Raw genomic sequence first — 7,476 nt, 5'->3', positions numbered from 1 at the left:
TGCAGCAATCAAATAAACCTTTGGCTGAAAAATGTTTTGTGTGCGCACGTTTAAAAGCACTGCCATTTGCACTACTTTGCAACACGAACACAGAACCTGTGGACCATGCGATTTAGAAAATAGGAAAACAAAACACCCAAAAGCCTGCCCTGAAGAGCTTGTGTTGAGCTTTGTAACCCCTCCTGGACTGTTGTTCTTCGGCATAACTCCTTCGTGCCAGTTTCAATTGATAATGTTGTTTAGTCAAGCTTCATAGCCAGGGCCACAGTAATTATGCAGCAGTGATGAACCAAGTTATGAGGCATGGTTCATGTAGCCAGGGAAGGCAACATATGCTGCAAGAAAATGATAAATATGCAACATATTGTCCAATGAAAACCAAACTATACAACGTAGTCTAAGGCCCTATTGCGTGGCTAGTGTGAAATTTTATAAACTACGTAAGTTTCGTATGAGCTAAACCATAGGCATTCAGTAGGTCCTATTCAAAATGTTATCCACTCACAAATCATATTTTTGCTTCAATTGTAGGACAAAAATGTTTTTTTTTGATATTGTTGTTTAGTCAAGCATCATAGCCAGGGCCACAGTAATTATGCAGCAGTGATGAACCAAGTTATGAGGCATGGTTCATGTAGCCAGGGAAGGCAACATATGCTGCAAGAAAATGATAAATATGCAACATATTGTCCAATGAAAACCAAACTATACAACGTATTCTAAGGCCCTTTTGCGTGGCTAGTGTGAAATTTTATAAACTACGTAAGTTTCGTATGAGCTAAACCATAGGCATTCAGTAGGTCCTATTCAAAATGTTATCCACTCACAAATCATATTTTTGCTTCAATTGTAGGACAAAAAAAGCAATTTTTTGATAATGTTGTTTAGTCAAGCATCATAGCCAGGGCCCCAGTAATTATGCAGCAGTGATGAACCAAGTTATGAGGCATGGTTCATGTAGCCAGGGAAGGCAACATATGCTGCAAGAAAATGATAAATATGCAACATATTGTCCAATGAAAACCAAACTATACAACGTATTCTAAGGCCCTATTGCGTGGCTAGTGTGAAATTTTATAAACTACGTAAGTTTCGTATGAGCTAAACCATAGGCATTCAGTAGGTCCTATTCAAAATGTTATCCACTCACAAATCATATTTCTGCTTCAATTGTAGGACAAAAAAAACAATTTTTTGATAATGTTGTTTAGTCAAGCATCATAGCCAGGGCCACAGTAATTATGCAGCAGTGATGAACCAAGTTATGAGGCATGGTTCATGTAGCCAGGGAAGGCAACATATGCTGCAAGAAAATGATAAATATGCAACATATTGTCCAATGAAAACCAAACTATACAACGTATTCTAAGGCCCTATTGCGTGGCTAGTGTGAAATTTTATAAACTACGCAAGTTTCGTATGAGCTAAACCATAGGCATTCAGTTGGTCCTATTCAAAATGTTATCCACTCACAAATCATATTTTTGCTTCAATTGTAGGACAAAAAAAACAATTTTTTTTTTAACACAGTCTGTTTTCCCCAAGGTAAAATAGTGTGCAAAACATATTCAAAATTGCACTCAACACGAAACAAGCTACGTGTACACATTCCTCTAATAAAAGACATGCTTCTTTTATTCACCGCATCCTGGTTATGTTCTAAAACTAGTCATTTACAGGTTTACCATGGATTTATACCATAAGATACATGGATTCGCCGTTTTCATTAAAATCCAGTCTGCAAAGACTAGGGCACATTTCATATACATTATCTCTATGTCACACAAGGAGAAATTTTAAAATTCACAATATCAGTCCTTCAAAAGAGCTGCAACTTGTTTGTGATTCTTCAACAGTCTTGGGGTCACTAAAAGTTTTGCGATGCAGGAAGTGGGTCAATAAGTTTTAGATATCCCCCCTATAGTATTATAAGTGCATTAATGCAAATGGCACTCTAAATTTGGCACATGGAACAACTGCTACTTTCAGGCAGCTGTCACCCACCACCAAACGCTAACTGATCCCCTGTGGCTTGATTGCAATTGGTCTGTTAAATTGTGATCCTGTGCAAACACCGGGATGCGCAGGGATTACGCTTAAAAAGTGGTGTAATACTTATGGCACCTGGTAATTGCCAGGCAATGCTTAATTTTAGCTGGTTGTTTCTGGAGCTGGGCACCGGCACTACATTTTCAACACGGAAGTTTATGACATCTGCCATATGGTGGCACTACTTGTATAATTTAAAGATGAGCAGAACAACGGTTGATTATTATTTCAATATGCATTTAAAACAACTAATACCTGCTGCCAAGTCATTCCTATTGCTTTGGGAGCATTGAACAGTCTGAATTGTCACACCTGTGGCAATGTCACCTGTGCACTTATAACTTCGAGCCTTGATTACACCAATGCCTTATACGCTGGGCTGCCCAGCTATCCACTGAACAAGCTTCAGGTAGTGCAGAATGCAGCGGCCAGAACTCTTCTCAACATTTCTAAAAAGGCCAGTGTCAGGCAATATTTGAGTTGCCTGCACTTGCTGCCAGTGAAAGAGACAGTGACTTTCAAGTCCCTGGTCTTGGTACATGCAGCTCTCTATCGGCCTGGCCCTGCTTACTTGAGAAAGCGTTTCAGGTTCTATGTCCCTTCTATGCAGCTCCGCTCAGCCACAATGCTTTTGGCCTGTCCCTAGGTTCTGCCTAAAAATGGGCTGTTGGCAGCTCCCTTGCCTATAGAGTAGCTGTGGCGTGGAACCAACTCCTGTTTGAACTACGCAGCATTCAGGACCCTAAGCTCTTTAGGAAGAGGCTTAAAACCTTCCTCTTTTTCCAGTCTGCTTATTCTCTCTTCTGCTCCGTTCTCCATTCCATACTTCACTGGCTTGCGCCGGGACTCTATTTTTGAGTAGCTGTGCATGTTACAAATCCCATTAACATAACATAACATAACAAATGTGATGGTTAGTAGTTGTGTAGGTACTGTCATTGGAAGCGCTGAATGTGGCAATGAGTGCGGCAATATGGGGTAGCCTCCTGAGGAGGGCCCTTGCACTTATGTTTTTTTACAAATTAAGTACTGTTACCAGGTGCAATAAAGTTTCATAGTTAGTTACATTTCTTTATTGGTACATATGGATTTTAGTTTGGTATGGATCAAAATATGCATGTTATTCTCCAGAAATTCGAATAGGCAAAATGATTGCACCTGATAAATTCCAGTCACATCAGTGTTGGATTTTATCAGCTGTGGTAGTCATTGGGCACTCGTAATTAGGTTATTTGTACCTTGTTGAAGTAGCTGGTAGTTTGAAAACTATGTCAGCAATAACTAAGTAGCTGGTAGTTTGAAAACAGTATCAGAACTAACTAAGTGGATTGTAGTTTGAAAACAGTGTCAGAAATAACTAAGTAGCTGGTAGTTTGAAAACAGTATCAGAAATAACTAAGTGGATTGTAGTTTGAAAACAGTGTCAGAAATAACTAAGTAGCTGGTAGTTTGAAAACAGTATCAGAACTAACTAAGTGGATTGTAGTTTGAAAACAGTGTCAGAAATAACTAAGAAGCTGGTAGTTTGAAAACAGTATCAGAAATAACTAGGTGGATTGTAGATTGAAAACAGTGTCAGAAATAACTAAGTGGCTGGTAGTTTGAAAACAGTATCAGAACTAACTAAGTGGATTGTAGTTTGAAAACAGTGTCAGAAATAACTAAGTAGCTGGTAGTTTGAAAACAGTATCAGAACTAACTAAGTGGATTGTAGTTTGAAAACAGTGTCAGAAATAACTAAGAAGCTGGTAGTTTGAAAACAGTATCAGAAATAACTAGGTGGATTGTAGATTGAAAACAGTGTCAGAAATAACTAAGTAGCTGGTAATTTGAAATCTGTGTCAGAAATCACTGCTGCCTTTACAAAAGGGTATTTGATTCGAATACATATTTGTGTGAAAATTAAACCAATACATTTTCATGACAAAGAAGAAATCATTCTTTCCACTCTACAAGAACTACATTTAAGTATTTAAGGTATTTGTTTCAAGCTGCAGGGAAAAGCCCTTCCCCCAAGTCCGTTCACGTATAATCTGATGATTACAGGGCAACATTTTCATCTCTTCCCATGCATAATATTTGGAGGAGCGTTGCTCAAAAAATGTACTAACTTTTGATGCAATTGAGCTAGAAGCTACATTTGTGGTAAACAAATCAGCAAATTTGAGAGCATGTTGTGAATTTAGATGGTCAATTATATTAACATTTTCCAGTGTCCGTTACTATAGTTTGCTTGACTGTTTCGAATCTATTGACGCTTTTCTCTTCCACCTTGTTTTAATTTAGAGGTTATCTTTTCTTTTGTTGTATTTCTTTAATACCCCACCTCCTTTGACATGATGTTTTATTGCAATACATTGCTGTGTTTATATTATATACCCAGACGCTATGAATATTTCAGTACAAGAGAATGAGTATGTTTTTTATGCGTGTTTGCAGTGCACCGTAGTACAGAATACAGATACAATTTGCAGAAAGGTTATTGTTTATAATGAGACGAGCATTTGTTTTTTATGCAGTACCTTATTCTTTGTTTGTTGCTTGTATATATTGGTAACCGAGGCTGGCAATGCTGTTCTTTAAGTAAAATTCATATATCAATATGAAGTAAATACCAGTTATTGTTCTAATCCCTTTGTAATAAGCTTTTGTTGCAGGGCTAACAGCAATAACAGAAGCAACATTTCACCTGGGTTAGGAGAATCAATTGGCCGTCAATACTGTTAGAGAGGTAGAAGGGGGCGGGGCGCTTGAGGTTTAACTTCCAGTATGTGTGCAGGAGCCATAACCATACCAAACTAAGAACATTACATCTTGTTCTATGTTCTTCATCAGTCTGATGTTTATTAGTTGATTGAAGAAAATGTTTAATGACGTCTCATGATGAAAGAAATGTCACGCCTGAAGGTATAATATCAGTACTTTTTGACAAATGAAATAAGTAAAGTGTGCAATAAAGGCACGCTAAGAGGTAGCTTCAACAACAACATATGTGTTACAATCTACTCCTAAAGTAGAATGTTTTCTAGTTTTCTATGGCTTCCTTCCTCATGAATTGTACTTTCACCTGTGTGGCTAGATAATACAACTGGGAGTAAGACTTTACAATATTTTAAGTGTTGTATGTTAACCTTGACACACATTTAGCTATACTAGATAAAGATGTTTATTTCAAATGCAAGTAATAACGGCAAATGACATATTAGAGTGAAATGTATTACCGTACTGTGTGGCGTCTTTTGTATAAAGGGAGACAGACAGCAAGCTTGACGATGGAAATAAATTCTGATTATATTCTTTAATTTTTAATGGGCTGATGAGACAATAGATTCACCCATTGACTGCTTGTCCTTGTGGTTCAATTGTTCTTACAATCCTTTTGCCATCTGAGTTTTCATGGGTAACATTTGCTAAATTGATGCAAGATGTTCCTCTTAGCTCACAAATCTGGTTGTAAAGTGGTCATTAAAGAACAACACATCTATAACAGTTTTGATGCTTTGTTGATGGATTACATGAAACAAGGCCAGAGGAATATGAAATACTCGTACCCACCCCTTGACTCTGAGCAAAATCTTGCTCTGCTCCCTTGAATTCATGAAACGTCTGCAAACTGAGCTTTTCACACTAGCGTTCAATTACATTTCCAGTTTCAACAAGGGAACTATTGAAAAGCACCAGATCGAGGTTCATTCTATGCATCAGCTGAACTCTAATTCCCTCTATCTCAGCACCACTCAATCATCCTCTTACAGCCCATCTTTTGTAAAGGGCTCTGAAGTGGCCTAAAGTACATTTGGTGCTCCATAAAACAATCAATAAATATGCTCGATATGTGGATAGTCATACATTTGAAAAACATGTATTTTTACTCCCTACAAATTAATAATATTTTTATTTCTAGAATATTGTAGGTACTTACCTTTAGCTCACAAAATACACAGATTCTGAGATTTGAAAATCGCATTGAGATAATGGCTTGATTGAAGTCTACTACTGGTTGAAGCAAAGCTTGAAAAGACCAGATAATTCTATACTTTATTTTTAATCATAGATCTTAATGATACCTCAATTTGTGAATCATACAAAGTGTTTCAGCGATTGTTAGATATTGTTGAATGGGCCTATTACCTTGCCACTGAGAGAGTATAATCAAGGGTCGTCAAGCAAAGTATTGACTAGGAAATATTGTGAGTCCAAATTGTTGAAGTCTAAATATTAGGAACCAAGTTATTGGGAACATAAGTATATATGGATGAGTAGATGTTTACAATAATTCATCTAACCTTCTATCTATCTATCTATCTATCTATCTATCTATCTATCTATCTATCTATCTATCTATCTATCTATCTATCTATCTATCTATCAATCTCTCTTTCTCTCTCTCTCTCTCTCGCTCTCTCTCTTGCTCTCTCTCTCACTCTCTCTCTCTTTCTCTCTCTCTCTCTCTCTCTCTCTCTCTCTCTCTCTCTCTCTCTCTCTCTCTCTCTCTATATATATATATATATATATATATCGTCAGCAAATTTTCGCCAATCTCCCAGCCTCACACGGCGGCGGGCTCGAGTGAGGAAGCGACCCTCACAAATTCGATCAAAACTGCTTTGACCTGGGCTCGAGTAACTTCTTTGGTGGCAAAGCAGTTTTGATCGAATATATATATATATATATATATATATATATATATATATATCATCGAACAGGTAAGCCCCAATTTGAGTGAAGCCTCAGGAAGATAAATTTCAGCACGTCTTTTATTTGAGACAACTTGCAAGCAGGTCAAAGGCCAAGCACAGGCGTCAAAGTTCATCCATTTGCCGGACTGATTTTAAATTCCAATCACCTGTCTCAGAGGGCGTGACAATTCCTATGGCCCTCTGGGCGTTGTAGTGTGCTGCGGAGTTCCTCATGTGAGGCTGCTCATACTTCCTTCGATATTTTCAAAATTAATAGTTCCCAAGTGGGTAGAAGCACTGTCCGGGCATAGAACCTGCCCCGCTTTTCAGAAGTCACAGCATGCATATGGTCAGCACCACCCTGTACTGGCGCTAGACTCCCCTTCCTTCCGTGAATGATAGCACCATCATGACGCCAGCAGGGACCTGCAGGGAGGCAGTGGGCTTCACTCCACGACCGGACTAGCAGCCGTGCACATACAACATCGAACAGGTAAGCCCCAATTTGAGTGAAGCCTCAGGAAGATAAATGTCAGCACATCTTTTATTTGAGACAACTTGTAAGCAGGTCAAAGGCCAAGCACAGGCGTCAAAGTTCATCCATTTGCCAGACGCGTTTCAGGAATAATTCATATCCTTTCTACAGTGGCTTTATTTAGAAAGAGGCAGAACGTGATTCACTGCCCACTGCTTTTAAATTCCAATCACTGAACAAACCATAGTTTCATACCAGTTATAGTTAGGAATT

The sequence above is a fragment of the Lissotriton vulgaris genome, chromosome 8 (genome assembly GCF_964263255.1).
Source record: "Lissotriton vulgaris chromosome 8, aLisVul1.2, whole genome shotgun sequence".
NCBI classification, from domain to species: domain Eukaryota; kingdom Metazoa; phylum Chordata; class Amphibia; order Caudata; family Salamandridae; genus Lissotriton; species Lissotriton vulgaris.
This window is presented reverse-complemented; position numbering follows the sequence as displayed.